At 29.9% G+C, this 17,470-nt stretch overlaps 1 protein-coding gene across 1 annotated transcript in view; it reads left to right on the plus strand.

The window, feature by feature from the left end:
• The first annotated feature begins 335 nt into the window (after nucleotides 1-335).
• The window catches only part of LOC136079893 (uncharacterized), a 70,241-nt gene continuing 53,106 nt past the window's right edge, over nucleotides 336-17,470 (plus strand). Inside the window, exon 1 of the mRNA XM_065796566.1 lies at nucleotides 336-453. The gene's annotated coding sequence lies outside the window, so the exon portion shown is untranslated. The remainder of the gene's footprint in view (nucleotides 454-17,470) is intronic.

A 17,470-nucleotide genomic window follows, 5' to 3' on the forward strand; every position in this document is an offset into this window, starting at 1 on the left:
CGAGTTGATTTTCCTAATTTCTAATTGGCTTTTTTTAATAAGCAGTTTTAAAATAACTACTCATGTATAGTGTCGATTCTAGATCGATACCAAGGTATTCATAGCTCAAGGTAAAAGATATTGAGTTGAAGTTCTAAAAAACGTTCATTGTGTTTGGTTGTCTTGATAGAGATATCATAACTTTACTTCATTAAAAAACAAAAGAATCATTCGATACGCAATGAAAAAACATGCCAATCAAACAACTTAAATCCTCATAAAACGAACTTTTATTTGATGTATATAATGGATAATTGCTTTTAGTAGAAAATTCAAATCAATTAAAACTCTTTTAACAAAATGCGTCATTGATATATAGCAAACCTGTAATGAAAAAACCATTTATTTGAACTTTTTATGCAAATGGTATAGAGTAGAAGCGGGTCAAACCGATCACCGAACAATAAAAATAAAGTAACTTTATTATTTTTTTAAATTTTTAAACTATTTTTTTTAAATAAGATAAAAAATACCAACAACCACATTATTTATTTATTTTTTTTTTTTTTTTTAATTGTAATTGTAATTTTTATATAGCATGCAGAAATAAAAGATTTAAGGTTTACATTTTTTAAACAAAAAAAATCTGAACCCATTACAAAATTTTTGGCAACATGTTTTGTTGCAGAGCCAAGTATTGCAATTTGGATTCTCGCATGACATCATGTCCGAATGTAATTTTTTTTTACACTTTCTGCATTTAATAATTTTTCTTCTTTTGGCTGAAGGTGTTGTAATCGGTTCTATATTTTGAGTTACATCTTTTTCTGGAGCGTTTGGCAATGGCATTATGAGTTTGCAGATGGTTTTACGCTTTTTAGCTTGCTTTTCAGCTAATTTGAGTTGCTTAACTTCTCTTTTTTTGAGATGATCTGTAATACATTGGCCAGCAATTTTTGAAATATTAGGTTGCCTTGATTTTTTTACATGAGACTGATTTTTCTTGAAAAAAACTCTTTAGCTCATTTTCCATTTCGATTTTCATTCTCTCATGTAGTGCTCTGTACTTCGAACCTCGAAGCTGCTGTTGCTTGTTCAGAAGATAATGCTAAAGACTTTATTGTTTGCAATGGCATTGAAGGCGTCGGTTGGTTAAACGTTTCGGAGATAGCTAATGCCAGTTGATTGATTTTGTTTTTGTTAAGTGGAAATAACCCAGTACAGTCAAAACCAGTAATAGCGTGCAAACGTGTAAAACACTTACCGCTCTCATTCAAATTTTCTTTATCTAAGTTTTTGCATTTTGTGTCTTTGTTTTATAAGAGCTGCCTTCCACACTTGCTTAACATGGCAATAGACACCTCTGTCCAGTGGCTGAAAAATGTGAGATAGGTGGGCTGGTAGACAAATCAAAATTATATTGTTTTTCCGAGATAGCAATACAGCTGCTAAACTGAAGTTAGGCGTATGCCCATCAAGATGTAAAATATGAGTACCATTAATAGCTTGATATTCTGGTATGTACACTTTCTTCAACCATTCAATAAATGTGTCATGCTCCATTCAACCAGATTTAGAAATTGAATATTTGGTGCCAGTCGGACCACCTAAAGCCCACTCACCTCTAAAGTTTCGTTTTGCTTTTTATACCACGAATGGTGGTGTAAAGTATCCATCAGCATTACAGCAATTGTTCACTGTATAATGGATTTTTTCATTGTTACCAGTGAGTTTCAAAACACGCTTTGCACCTTTTTGACATACTACAGTTTCTTTGCCTTGATCACCGTTTCATCGCAATTCCAAATGTGACAAACATAAGTTATCCCAGGCAATTGATATTGCTTAGTGAAAACTTCAAAAAAAAATTATCAATTATTTCTTGCGTACAAGAAGCGTAAAAATTTATAAATTATTTAAAGAAACTAAGAAACAATCAACAAGTGATACGATTTTGGTACGTAATGAAAATATCTTATATATTGGCCATTACGTTTAATTGTGATCAGTAATATATGCATAGACGTTAGGAAGGAAGTTTAGAGTTCAGTTTAGGAAAGAACGACAGAGCGTCGTTTAATTTCGTTATAAATTGAGCTTTAAGAGTTCCTAAAATTATTTATTAAAACAAAGTTATGTAAAAACCAAACAAAAATGTTTTCAATAACTTTGAAAACTTTTTATTTTAACTGAGTACTTTTTTAAATGAAAAAATTTCCAAAGTAATGCAGAATTTAATCTTTTATTTAGTTGTGGTTTTAGATTGCGGGTGTTGGTCTAGAGCATTTATACGGGCGTGTGTGTACGTTTGCGTATAGAGCATTTATACGGGCGTGAGTGTACGTTTGCGCGGTACAATTACAACGACTATAAAAACCTGTATTAAGGCTGAAAATACTGGTAAATAGAAGTTCGAATTATTTATAATATAAATTTCGTTTAATAACTCAAAATATCGTAAAAAAGTTTTTTGCTTTGCGATATTTCGCAATTTTAAACTAGTTTCAAAAAAATAGTGCTTAAATAAAAATCGTAATTGGTGTTTTTAACAGTTTAAAAGAAAAAAAAAACCTAAAGTCATTCAAATAAAATATCTGTTAAATAACATGTTGTCATGGTTTTAAGCATAGGTTAAGTAAATCTCATATGTAAAAAAAAATCTCTCACGCGAATTTTATTTAAAGTTAATTAAGGTCACTAAGCTAAAAAAGTGTCACTAATATTAATTTTTATCTAAATATTTTAAATGTTTTAAATATTCTATTTATTCTATTATTTATTCTATGTACTTCACCATTTTTTTTGTTTTTGAAGTAGTATCCCGTTATAAATAAAGAATAAAAACAATATATCAAGACTTACAGATAAACTATGATTTTATTCAGGTTATAGATTAGTTATACTTAGCTATATTTTTAATTGAGAATTTTGTTTAATAGAAAATTTAATTCAAGTTTAAAACAATATACACGTAGTTTTTGTTTATTGTATGGGAACCAACTTAATGCAGGGTATGTAATAACTTAATGCAGTGAATAACTATGACAAATTCAAGGAGTCTTAAAATTACATTTTGTAAAAACGCGTATATTTTTTTATTCTATAAAAAAATTTTCACAAGTTGTACAACTGATGTTAGTGATATTGGTAGTGGTGGGGCCAACAGCAAAATTTTTGGAAACTTTGCTTTTTTAACCGGTTATTGCTAGCAAAAAATTTTAAAAACTTGATTAGTAAAAGGACGGTTTTGCGATATTTTTGAAAAAAACCTTTTTTTCTTAATGTAAAGGCGTGATTAGGTAAAAAAAATCGCTCGCGCAATATAAAAAATAACTTATATAAAAATAATTTATCGCCTTGCCTTGCCGGAGTAATAAGTTTAAAAAATAAAATTTAGTTTTATATGTAAAACAAAATCTCGTGCATAAAAATTTTCACCATATTTTAAATAGAAAAGGTGCTAAAATTTTGAATTGTTTTACATTTGTTTTAACTGTTTATGGTGATGCTATTTACCAGTTTTTTAAGTATTAGTCTTAAAGAGAAAAAAAACTGAATGAAAATGATAGTGTTAAAAATTATGAAAAATGTAAGTTTGCGGTCAAAAATTAAAATTCTGATTTGTGGAAATTGTAAAATGTCGAAAGAAATTTTTTTTAAAAAAGAAATGGAAACGATTTCGAAACAACGACAATAAATCTTCGTAAATATTTTTAATAAGCAAATACAAAATAATCATCTGAAGACTCTCGATGAAGACTCTTGTTTTTGATTACTTTTTTTATATTTTGTCTAGACAAAGTAATAGAAAAGTTAAAAAAAAAAAAAAAAACGCCTTAAAAACGTTTGATTTACAGATATTTAAAAGATAAAAATAAACTTAAACTTTCATGATGAGATACTTAATAAAAAAATAACCAAGAACAAAACGACAAACGAAAGTATCACCTATAAAATTTAAAGCATTAAATTTTATCGGTGAATTAATTTTAGAGAAGGAATTAAGGAGAAATAATTTTTGAATTGTCTATTTACCTGAATGTGTCAAACAAACTTGAAATAAATTGGAGAATAAAGTTAAACTATGTTGTGCAAATAAGTTTTGTTTATTATAATATAATGATGAAACGAAGATTTTTCAAGAATGCTACATACTAAAAGGTACAAACATATACTTCAACGAAGAATCTCTCTTAAGACAGTAAATATTAAGACGAGACAATAGAAGTAACAGGAAGATGTTTAAATGTTAAAAAAATGTTGCTATTAGGTATGATAAAATTGTAAGATAAAAAAATACTTTTCTTAAAAGAAGTGCAAACAAATCAAAGTATTTATTTAACTAACTTTGTGAATTAATTTAAAAACAATTATATGATAAACAATTATAAATTAAAAAAAACTTTATGTTAAAATGGCGGGAACCAATATTTTCAACATATCTTAGAGTAGGCGCTTCGGTCGATTTTATTAACTCGCATCTGAAATTTTAAGTTTTAATTTTCAGGATCCAAATTTTGTTTCAAAATGAGTCCAATTAATTTTGTAGCAGTTTTGCTTATCAAGAAATTTGCATTTTTATAATACCTACTTCGACTTTTTATTTGACAAATGTTCTGTTGTGTTTAGATCAACACTTAGGCTGGCAGATTCTTCTTTAAACTAAAAACCACATTCGATGTGCGCCCACCTCACGGCGCCTATCCCTAAATCAGTTATTGTATATACACTCAACTGCGCCTATCCCTATATCAGTCGATATATGCTCACTCATTACATTGTTCCCTTAATAGTTTTTTGTTCGGCAAAATAATAATAATTATGTCGTCCAAATTTTGTAATTAAAATAAATTTTTTTTTGCACCTTTTTTTAATTTGTTGATTTTTTCTAGCAAAGATATCCGTTTTAAATTTTTATTACGCGACAAATGACATCTGGATGACTTTCTGGAAGACAAGTAAACAACAAAATGTACTAATATGTCAAAATTTGGATTTAACATTCGAATATATTTGTCAAATATTATTCGAGTAATTGAGTAAATACTTAGTATTTGATATTCGAATATTATTAATCATTATTTATCGAGTAATTAACGTTTAATCTTAGTTTGTGATTTAGCCTAAAAAACATTTTAATTCTATAAAATACTTTCATTTTGTTAGACAACATAAATAACGCTTATGTTTATGGTTTTTATTTAAACTATTTTTCTTGCGCTATTTGTGAAATAGTGAGAGCGAGTTAAACGTTTAACATAAAATGTGATATTGGTACAGGTATATTAACTTATCATAATTTTATTGATTATTATTTGAGTATTGATTAATATTATAATAAATTAATTTAAAAAAGTGTTTTATAAACATGTCATTGTAATTGTAATGTTTACACAAAGAGTAATATTTATTTAGCTTAACTACAACTTCTCAAGTTAAATCACAAAAAGCCATAACAGTTCAAATTATAAGCAATTAACTAAAGACTGGTGAAAGATTAAGTTAAACTCTCAATGAGTGGACAACTCTTGAAATCAAACAATATTTCAATTTAATGAGTTTTTTCCAATCTTTTATATAATCAAGTAGAATTAAATTCTATTATTAAAATTCAAGAAATTAATTTAAAAGTTCTTAAGGATATGTAGGTCGTTCTTTCTTCTTTAAAAGTTGCTGTTAAAGCACTTAGCAGAAAAAATGCAACTTTACTAACATGCGAAACATTAGCATATGCCAAATAACTAATGAAACGGTTCCAACAGAAGCAAAAAAAGGCAAATAAATGGTGCAGAAGATTCAATATATTTATATGCATATATATATATATATATATATATATATATATATATATATATATATATATATATATATATATATATATATATATATATATATTTATATATATATACATAAATTTATTTATACATATATATATATATATAATTCAGCCTGAACATAAATCTGAGGCCAAACCTAGATCAATATTAATTTCCGATAACTTAAATTCAGCAATATATATATATATAAAAAACATTTTTAACTCCAATCAATGGAATAGTTTTAATCGTTTAAACAAAGAAATTCAAATATATAGAGCCATTGGAATCAGATTGCGAAATATGGATTTATTATATAGTGCTTTTCTAACCATGGAACAAACTTCAACAGCGAGTGAACGAGTATTTTTAATACCCAGAACTTTGGCGACAATATCTTAGTTATTAAACGCATATCTTTTTAAATTTATGTTTTTCAGCAAACTTAATGATGTATTTTGATTCTCGCGCAAAACAAAGCACACTAAACGGTGCATTTTGTTTTTTACGCGAAACAAAGGAGCTTAAACGATGTATTTTACTTCACACACGAAACATGGCAGATTAAATGATTAGTTTGCTTCTCGCGAAAACAGGGCACAATTAAATTAAAATCATTTTTAGAAGTCAAAAACAGTGATACAATTTTAAAAAAATTTTATTTTTAACACTTTCACATCTGTCTCAAATCTGTGATCAGTTACTGAAATAGGTTGCGTTTGTGCAGTTGCATAATTAATAACGTAGTGGCACTTCATTTACTGAAAACAAATTTTAGAAATTTTTGAGAATTTTATAAAAGTTTTAATTGAGTAATAAAATAATAGAGTAAAATTGAGAAATCTGTAGTTAAGCAAACTTTCTTCTAAATAGAAATTTCTTGTCTTAAGGAAAATATTATATTTTTCTTAAAACAAGAAATGTATTTCTATTTAGAAAAATATTTTCTTAACTACCGATAATGGATTTGCGACATTGCTGTGAATCTTAAAACAAGAAATATATATCTAGTTTTAAATGATACATTTTTATAACTATGGGCGATGGATTTACGACTTTAGTGTGCATTTATTATTCAAGAATCCATACCACTCTTAGAGCTCTATGTTATTTATTGTAATGTAGATAATTTTATGCAGATGATATCAAGTTATTTATTGCTATATTATTTTTATTATATTGGTTAAAAAAAAGGAGAAAGGAGGGTTTAACTTATAAAATTTATTTTATACCTAACAACATATTATTTTATACCTAACATTTCCTCATTATAATATTATACAGAAAAAATAAGAAAAGGTTAAATATTAATTAAAAGGTCCGAGAACGCCAGCAATCCTGCGAATGCCAGCGATAAATATAACTACAAAACTGAAACCCTTCATACAGCTAGAAAAACTCTTACAAAAAACAATTTTTGAAATGACGTTTTCTGAAAGTTTAATCTTTATGCTTAACCTTTCTTACTAATCCCGTAAATAATTTTTCTACTTGAAAAGAAAACACGCAAGTTTTAACAGATTTAAAAAACTTTCAAATTTTGAAAATTGGTAAAAATCATTTAAACTTTAGTATCAATTTATTATTAGATATATTATATTTGCATTGTTTTTAAATCTTATTTTGGATTATTTTAAGATTTACCACTAATTTGTTGGCTGTAAGTTTGAATCAAAAGGTGTGAATTTAGTGTGTAAGAGCTTAAAGCAATTAGTTCGAGAAATTTTAATGTATTTCTAATTCTTAAGTATTAAAGACATATCTTCTTAAAATTGACCATGATGATAATGATGATGATTTTGATGCATCTTCTTTAATGCTTATAAACTAAACATAGTTCAACGTTTACTATTTTTGTTTAATTTCAAATTATAAAGACAAATGTTAAAAATGGAGTTATTAGCAACACCGGATAACAGATAGGAGAGTAAACAAAACAAAGCAAAAATGTTATCTTGATTTTTGACCTATTTACAGCTTTTTGTGCGGGACAATGTAATTTTTGAGAAAATTAAACTTGAAAGTTCGCATTTTTTTAAAGTTTTATAAGTTGAGTTTGATAAAGAAGTTAGTAGTTTTTTTCTGTTTTTAAATGTAGAGTACAGTTTATATTACTGGTAGAAAGTTTCACATCAATAATATTACAAAAATTCCGCAAAAAACGGAATTTTTGTAATACTATTGAGCTTACCTAGTAACTTCTAATTTTAATTGCATAATGGCTAACATTATTATTACTAATAACAATTAAAATCATAGACATAAGTTGTTTATGTTGTTTGAGCAAAGCTACAGTCAGGTTGATGCCTTAAAAAACGTCAGTGTTTATTCCGTATCGGCTTTTTGTTTGGGGCAAACTGGTGCTTTTTATAGCATTTTATTAATATGTCCAACTTGTTTTCAAAAGGAACATGTGGACGGTTTCTTTATAACATAAGAGAAACCTTTGGAAAAACTTGGCTTATATTTCGTAAAACACTTTTATGTTTTACAAAAATTTTCGTAAAACATAAAAGTGTTTTACGAAATATTTTGCTATCGTTCGCTTCTCTCACGTTGAAAGTAAAAGTAATTCAAATTAATTAATAAAGTTCTTATTGTTACCATTATTAGTAATAAATTGTAAATACAACAACTTTGTTTTACTTTTATTTTTGACTCTTTTTATTAAATTCTATTTACAACTTTTATACAGAAACAAAAATTCTGGAGGGCGTAATTATATACAAAAATAGCTTATGACTTGACTAATAAATTACATTAATTAACTTTAATAATATTATGACAAGAATTTTATAAACGTAACAATAAATTTTCATAACGATCAGCTATTATCACATCACCCCAAGAACTGAAGTTTTTAAGTAACATAGTCATTTAAATATGTCGGCTTTCTCCTTTCACTGGTTGATCGTCTGATCGCTGATAATAAATTTTCGACGATTTCTCTGCCATCAGCTTCCTCCTCAGCGTCAACAACTGTTTCTTCAGTTCCTTCGTCTTGTGCAGCAAAAATGTTAAATCTTCAAAATCACTTTCATCATTGTCAACCTCTTCACTGATAACAATTTTACTTTAAGCGTTTGAAGAATTTGAGGCAGGAGCTATTCTCACGTCTCGCACATGTCTTGGTACACCATTAATTTCAATATTTGTGTTTGTGAGTATGTCAGTTACAGTAACAATTTTCCAAACTGAAGTGAAATTTGCATCAGCGGGGCGAATATAAACTTTTTCTCCAATTCTATGAGTTTTCATAACTTGTCGCAATCTTTCCTGAGTTTCAATGTTTTTCTTCTCTTGAATTGGTAGACGCCAAACGTACTTATTTTTTTGAGAAGCAGGTGCAGATTCCTCCTTTGTTCCCACCGTTGGTGTTGCATTGTACCAAAATACCGCTACTAACGGACATATTTGTGGCTTCGCAGCTGTTCGTTTTACTGTGCGGTGGTTATGCTCCACAATCCCATTTCCTGATGGTCTATATGCACATCTATACTTCTTTTTTACACACCATTTTTCACATATGTTTGAAAATTTACTAGACTTAAACACCGCTCCATTATCCATCAACAGTTTTTGCGGTGGGCCATGCTCCCTAAATACGGACTCAAATGTGACTTACTACATTTTTGGTATCTTCGCGAGGCAACTTTCTCCAAATTGCAAACCGACTTGGTCCACAGTCAATCGTTGTTAAATATGGCAACCCTTTATAGTGAGTCACATCACAAGCAATTCGATACCATGTGTCTGGTACATCTAGCACTCCATTTTTCCATTTTATTGGCGCTGGATTAATTGAATTACATTGACAACATTTGCGAACACATTCTTCAACATCTTTTTTTAATACGTGCGGAAGTCTTCGTTGCACTGTAAACATTGTCCGATTAACGCCAAAATGATGCTTTGAGTGACAATTACCGATTTCTTTAGCAATACTTACTCCACATAGCTTTTTAGTATTTCTTCGTGAAAGCTCATTTAACCAAGTCTTTAGAACTCTTGTCAACACGTCAGCTTTGTTTTCTATTCTATTGTAATTATTATAAATACCGTTAGTAGCGGTATTTTGGTACAATGCAACACCAACGGTGGGAACAAAGGAGGAATCTGCACCTGCTTCTCAAAAAAATAAGTACGTTTGGCGTCTACCAATTCAAGAGAAGAAAAACATTGAAACTCAGGAAAGATCGCGACAAGTTATGAAAACTCATAGAATTGGAGAAAAAGTTTATATTCGCCCCGCTGAAGCAAAATGCACTTCATTTTGGAAAATTGTTACTGTAACTGACATACTCACAAACACAAATATTGAAATTAATGGTGTACCAAGACATGTGCGAGACGTGAGAATAGCTCCTGCCTCAAATTCTTCAAACGCTTCAAGTAAAATTGTTATCAGTGAAGAGGTTGACAATGATGAAAGTGATTTAGAAGATTTAGATATTTTTGCTGCACGAGACAAAAGAACGAAAGAAACAGTTGTTGACGCTGAAGAAAAAGCTGATGGCAGAGAAATCGTCGAAAATTTATTATCAGCGATCAGACGATCAACCAGTGAAAGGAGCAAGCCGACATATTTAAATGACTATGTTACTTAAAAACTTCAGTTCTTGGGGTGATGTGATAATAGCTGATCGTTATGAAACTTTATTGTTACGTTTATAAAATTCTTGTCATAATATTATTAAAGTTAATTGATGTAATTTATTAGTCAAGTCATAAGCTATTTTTGTATATAATTACGCCCTCCAGAATTTTTGTTTCTGTATAAAAATTGTAAATAGAATTTAATAAAAAGAGTCAAAAATAAAAGTAAAACAAGGTTGTCGTATTTACAGTTTATTACTAATAATAGTAACAATAAAAACTTTATTAATTAATTTGAATTACTTTTACTTTCAACGTGAGAGCAGCGAACAATAGCAAAATATTTCGTAAAACACTTTTATGATCAGTTCAAGAAACAGTCAATAAGCCAAATTTTTCCATAGGTTTCTCTTATGTTATAAGGAAACCGTCCACATTTTCCTTTTGAAAACAAGTTGGACATATTAATAAAATATATAAACAAGACCAGTTTGTCCCAAACAAAAAACCGATACGGAATAAACACTGACGTTTTTTAAGGCATCAACCTGACTGTAGCTTTGCTCAAACAACATAAACAACTTATGTCTATAATTTTAATTGTTATAAGTAATAATAATGTTAGTATGTTAGTCATTATGCAATTAAAATTAGAAGTTACTAGGTAAGCTCAATAGTATTACAAAAACTCCCTTTTTTGCGGAATTTTTGTAATATTATTGATGTGAAACTTTTTACCAGTAATATAAACTGTACTCTACATTTAAAAACAGAAAAAAACTACTAACTTCTTTATCAAACTCAACTTATAAAACTTTAAAAAAATGCGAACTTTCAAGTTTAATTTTCTCAAAAATTACATTGTCCCACACAAAAAGCTGTAAATAGGTCAAAAATTAAGATAACATTTTTGCTTTGTTTTGTTTACTCTCCTATCTGTTATCCGGTGTTGCTAATAACTCCATTTTTAACATTTGTCTTTATAATTTGAAATTAAACAAAAATAGTAAACGTTGAACTGTTTAGTTTATAAGCTTTAAAGAAGATGCATCAAAATCATCATCATTATCATGATGGTAAATTTTAAGAAGATATATCTTTTATTTTAAAATTTCTCGAACTAATTGCTCTAAGCTCTTACACACTAAATTCACACCTTTTGATTCAAACTTTCAGCCAACAAATTAGTGGTAAATCTTAAAATAATCCAAAATAAGATTTAAAAACAATGCAAATATAATATATCTAATAATAAATTGATACTAAAGTTTAAATGATTTTTACCAATTTTCAAAATTTGAAAGTTTTTTAAATCTGTTAAAACTTGCGTGTTTTCTTTTCAAGTAGAAAAATTATTTACGGGATTAGTAAGAAAGGTTAAGCATAAAGATTAAACTTTCAGAAAACGTCATTTCAAAAATTGTTTTTTGTAAGAGTTTTTCTAGCTGTATGAAGGGTTTCAGTTTTGTAGTTATATTTATCGCTGGCGTTCGAAGGATCGCTGGCGTTCGCAGGACTGCTGGCGTTCTCGGACCCTTTAGTTAATATTTAACCTTTTCTTATATTTCTGTATAATTTTATATTGAGGAAATGTTAGGTATAAAATAATATGTTGTTAGGTATAAAATAAATTTTATAAGTTAAACCCTCCTTTCTCCTTTTTTTTAACCAATATAATAAAAATAATATAGCAATAAATAACTTGATATCATCTGCATAAAATTATCTACATTACAATAAATAACATAGAGCTCTAAGAGTGGTATGGATTCTTGAATAATAAATGCACACTAAAGTCGTAAATCCATCGCCCATAGTTATAAAAATGTATCATTTAAAACTAGATATATATTTCTTGTTTTAAGATTCACAGCAATGTCGCAAATCCATTATCGGTAGTTAAGAAAATATTTTTCTAAATAGAAATACATTTCTTGTTTTAAGAAAAATATAATATTTTCCTTAAGACAAGAAATTTCTATTTAGAAGAAAGTTTGCTTAACTACAGATTTCTCAATTTTACTCTATTATTTTATTACTCAATTAAAACTTTTATAAAATTCTCAAAAATTTCTAAAATTTGTTTTCAGTAAATGAAGTGCCACTACGTTATTAATTATGCAACTGCACAAACGCAACCTATTTCAGTAACTGATCACAGATTTGAGACAGATGTGAAAGTGTTAAAAATAAAATTTTTCTAAAAATAGTATCACTGTTTTTGACTTCTAAAAATGATTTTAATTTACTTGTGCCCTGTTTTCGCGAGAAGCAAACTAATCATTTAATCTGCCATGTTTTGTGTGTGAAGTAAAATACGTCGTTTAAGCTCCTTTGTTTCGCGTGAGAAGCAAAATACACCGTTTAGTGTGCTTTGTTTTGCGCGAGAATCAAAAATACATCATTAAGTTTGCTGAAAAACTGTAACGTAGACTACCATCTGATGCTCCCACCAACTCGGATCGATGTGTATTTGCATATAGGCGCATCTATGATCAAGCGTTGCAAATTTGTCACCAACAGTTCTCAATTTTCTAACTTTTTCATCACATGCGTCGCTTGAGGCATTATGTGAATTAACATACTGATTCAATTCGCGAAAGTCCAGAACAGGTCGTATCTTTCCTTTATTTTCCTGCTCAACAGCCATTAACGGGAAATTCCCTTTTGTACTTTTTTCTTCTTTGTTGCATGCTTTCAACCAGCCATTTTTTACTCATAAGTCCATCTCGTCATTAAATTGATGTAACAACTGGGGTTTTACCTTGTACTGCGCGGCAGAATTTCTCAGTTGTGGTTGACCTTGTTTCCATTTATATTTAGCAGTCCACTTTGTACCATCAAAATAAGCATCAAAATCCTTGTCCTTTATACCAACAGCTTGTTTCTCTGCATGAATTGAAACAAAACCAAATTCAATTTTTCGATTTTACAAATGCATTCCTCCATAGCGATTAATGACATCCATACCAATAATAGCATCAATACCGTTGACAACACTTTTTAGAATCATTACTGATGTTTTGAGTTATTTTCCTTCAATAATCAATGTTACTGTAGCTTCTCCCTCCGTTTTCACAAATTCTCCATTAACAGCCAACACCATTAGTTCATTTCTTCTGATATTAACACCGGCTTTCTGAGCCATGTTGTTTGAAATAATAGTTCGAGCACATACGCCGTCAACCAGTGCTTTTCCTGCAAAGGTGTTCACCTGCACAGTGCATATTGGAAGCGCCGTTAGTTGTTTAGGGAAACAGCTGGCGCTAACAATTCCCCATTTGAGTTTGCCTGATGCAACGAACAAAATCTTGCAATGTGTCCAGATTCTCCACATCTAAACCATTTTATTCCATCGCTAACAATTTGTTTCTTCGAAGAACAGATTCGGGCAAAATGTCCAGGCTTGCTACACTTGTAGCAGTAAAATTCAGTAGCGGATAGTTTTTTAGCATGTTTATAGAAACCAGAGATTGTTGTTGAAACACACTCTTCTTTTGTTTTTTCCGTCATGAGTACTCGTGCATGATTTAATGCAACCTGTAACCTGATCCCAAATATTTTCACTTGCGCTCGTAGCTGCATTAAAATTTCACCCAGCAATCCAGTTATGAACGCTCTTAGCAATAATTCTTCGCTTTCAATGTTGGCCAAACCCATAAGTTGACGTAAACTGGCCAAATACACATCAACAGATTCACCGTCATTCCATCTCCGATCTCTGAACTGCTCGTAATCTTAAAAATTATTGACTGCAAATGCATCTAGTAGAGCTTTTTCAATGTCCGCAGCGGCGGTTTTTTGGTTCTCTCCAAGTTGCTCATATAATGCGAACGCACTGCCTTCAAGAAACAACGGAATGATCAATGAAAGATTGCCCATATTTTGCAACTCTCCCACTAGTTTGATCTTTTTCAGCCACACTACAACGTCTCCAGATCCATCAAATTTTCCAATCATTTTCGCCATAGATGCCATACTGCCGAAATAGCTTGTTAATACAACAACTTTGTTTTACTTTAATTTTTGACTCTTTTTATTAAATTCTATTTACAACTTTTATACAGAAACAAAAATTATCGAGAGCGTAATTATATACAAAAATAGCTTACGACTTGATTAATAAATTACATCAATTAACTTTAATAATATTATGACAAGAATTTTATAAACGTTACAATAAAGTTTCATAACGATCAGCTATTATCACATACAGTGTGAGACTGTGTAGTTTGGTAGAAAACATCTTCTACCCTCTCCCAAATAAAGTTTGGTTAGGTCTTCACAGTATACCTATTGGAGATAAAAAAATTTATTACGCAGGAAAAGTTAATAGATATTAATACTATTTAAAACTAAATAACAAAGTTTCCGAATAATTATGTTAAAAATATGACAAATACGGAGATGTATATCTCCGTATTTTTATTCTTATAATGATCAAAGGTTTAATAAAAAAATTTCAAGCCTTAACCTATCAACTTGCGGCTTTTGACAGACGGAATCTTTTCAACGTTCTTGAACCAAACTTCGTAAGAAGAATATTTGTGGCATGGTTATTTCTAAGATAAATTCGTATTGCTGTACTTGGAAATTGACCTTTGCACTGTCTGAATCGGTCTTGCGTGTAACCACTACAAGTTACCATAAAAATTAATTTTAAATTATGGCATGCCGAAACGTTTATAATACAGCAGTAAAAAATTATGAACGGAAAGTTCCTTATCTCTGAAGAAGAAAACTTTTTCACAGCAGATCAAACAGTTAGAAATTGATGATGATACCCCCTCACGTTAAAACCGTGTTGTCAGCTCTGCTGTGGCATAAAATGTATAAATAATTATAACTGTATAATTATTGTTTAAACTGTATTGTATAAACTGCATAATTATTGAAATAGTAAAAAAATATTTTAATGACTGGGGCAATGACTGACTGGAGCAATAACTGACTGGGGCTAGAAGAATGAAAGTACGGTCTTATTACGAAAATAATATAAGGTATATTAATGCCATTACCAGACAACTAGATTGATAAAACATTGTAATCAGTATTTTATCAGCATTTTAGGTGTTTATTTAAGGTTATTAACGTTCCAACTAGTAAATATCTATAAAATAATTTTTTTTAAATAAATAATTGATTGTTTTATGAGTAAAGCCTTCAAACTTTATGAGTAAAATCATCTAACATAAAAAGGTAAGGTGGTTAGCTGGTAAAAAATCATCAAAATTCGTTGTTTTTTTTTACTGATTTGTATTCAAAATTTATCTTAGATTTCAAAAATATATATGATTATAGTGTTTTTTTTTAATTTCTTAATTAAAAAAACAACAGTTTTTTAGGTTATGGTAAAATTTTAATTCAAAATATTTTGCGGCAAACAAAATAATTGAAATCGACCGACTTTCTTTATTACTTTATCTATATTTACATGGGATGACTACAAGCCTGTATGTCCTTTTTTACTGCTTCTAAAAAGCAATGTGGTGGAGACACTTCTTAAAAGTTATAGATTAAAAGAACAATTTTATTGAGGCATTATGATATAAAATTTAGAAGTGCTTTTATACAGTTTTCTTCACAATGCTTTTTTATTTTATTGCTCTTATTTTGGATGGCAAATAAAAGAAACGTTGCCAAGAATAGACGAAGAAGAGTAAATTCAAAAAATCAACATACAACCTTAAAAAATAATGTTCTTCCAGCAGAATCAAATATCAACAACGAAGAAGAATCTAATCCATCTACTAGTTCTTCAAAATAGAATAAATTGATAAACAAGGTCTCAGTTATTAATTCTGATCTTGATAATGAGCAAAGTTTGTGCAACAACAGAGGTATAAATGTTTGCCATAAAGATTTCAAAAAAAATGGCTTTAACATTCAGTTTCAATTTACTTGTCTTAACTTTTTGTCAGATCAGGTTACCCTGCTACTGGTAACATGTAACCCAGTACAATCTGCTTCATGTCCTGCTGCCTTGTAGGATACGCCTTTTTAGGCAAAGGCTAGGAGATGCCAACTCCGATTTAAAACACCCCCTGCCTTAAGGCTCTTGGTTGAGTAAAGGCTAGAGATGGTGTCTCGATAAAAATACTCATCTTGGGCAGATGTTAAATGCACCCAGCTACTGTCTTGTAGAAGGCCTCCTAGGCAAAGACTTAAGGGGTAAACAGATTCTATCTGTTGACCAGCCTCGCACCCCTTCTTCATCTATTAGGCTGGCGCAGATGTATTTTTATTACATTGTTTCCAGTTTAGGATGTTAAATGCTGGATATTCTTGACTCAATGCATGGGTTTGCTTGTGTCACTGTTTTTATGACTGGGCAACTCATTCTATTATCTCCTTATGAGGGTAAAGCTCTAAAACTCAGTTTTATGGTTCTGAGGCCGGCTGGTAGTCAGGTTTCCCGAACTCTGTGGTAGCTCTCAGAGAGGCTGATTCCATCAACAGCTGAAAAATATCAAAGTATTAACAGTGCCATGTTGCGCATGGATGTTGTCCCTGTTTGTACTTTTGGTGTGCATTGCGGAGGCCACATTTGGAGCCCTTTGTTACGGCTTAGGGTTTATTAGTAGTAATTAAACGGTGTTCTGAGTACTATCTCTGCTTTGAGTCAAGTTCTTCAATCTAATTTAATAATGAATAAAGTACCAAAAACTATAAAACACAAAAAACCATCATCATCACCAAGTTCTCTAAACCTATCATTCACTAATATTCGTGGTCTTCGAAGTAACTTTTCTTCTGTTGAGCCTTATCTCTTGCAAAGTTCACCAGACCTACTTGCTCTTTGTGAGACTAATTTGAGTTCGGCTGTCTCATCTTGTGATCTTAGTGTTGATGGTTATCTTCCTCTGATTCGTAAAGACTCCAACAGTCACATGCTTGGCCTGGGCATACATTCGTAAGAATTTACCTGTTTGTCGTGAAACTAGGTTTGAATCCACAGACTATTCTTTCATGTGCTTTCGTTTAGCACCACTTCACTCTATTGCCTTTCTCTTTGTTCTATATCGCTCTCCTTCATCTCAAGACTGCACTCTTTTTGATGTTATTTCTGATCATATTGA

The sequence above is a fragment of the Hydra vulgaris genome, chromosome 04, assembly GCF_038396675.1.
Source record: "Hydra vulgaris chromosome 04, alternate assembly HydraT2T_AEP".
NCBI lineage: Eukaryota > Metazoa > Cnidaria > Hydrozoa > Anthoathecata > Hydridae > Hydra > Hydra vulgaris.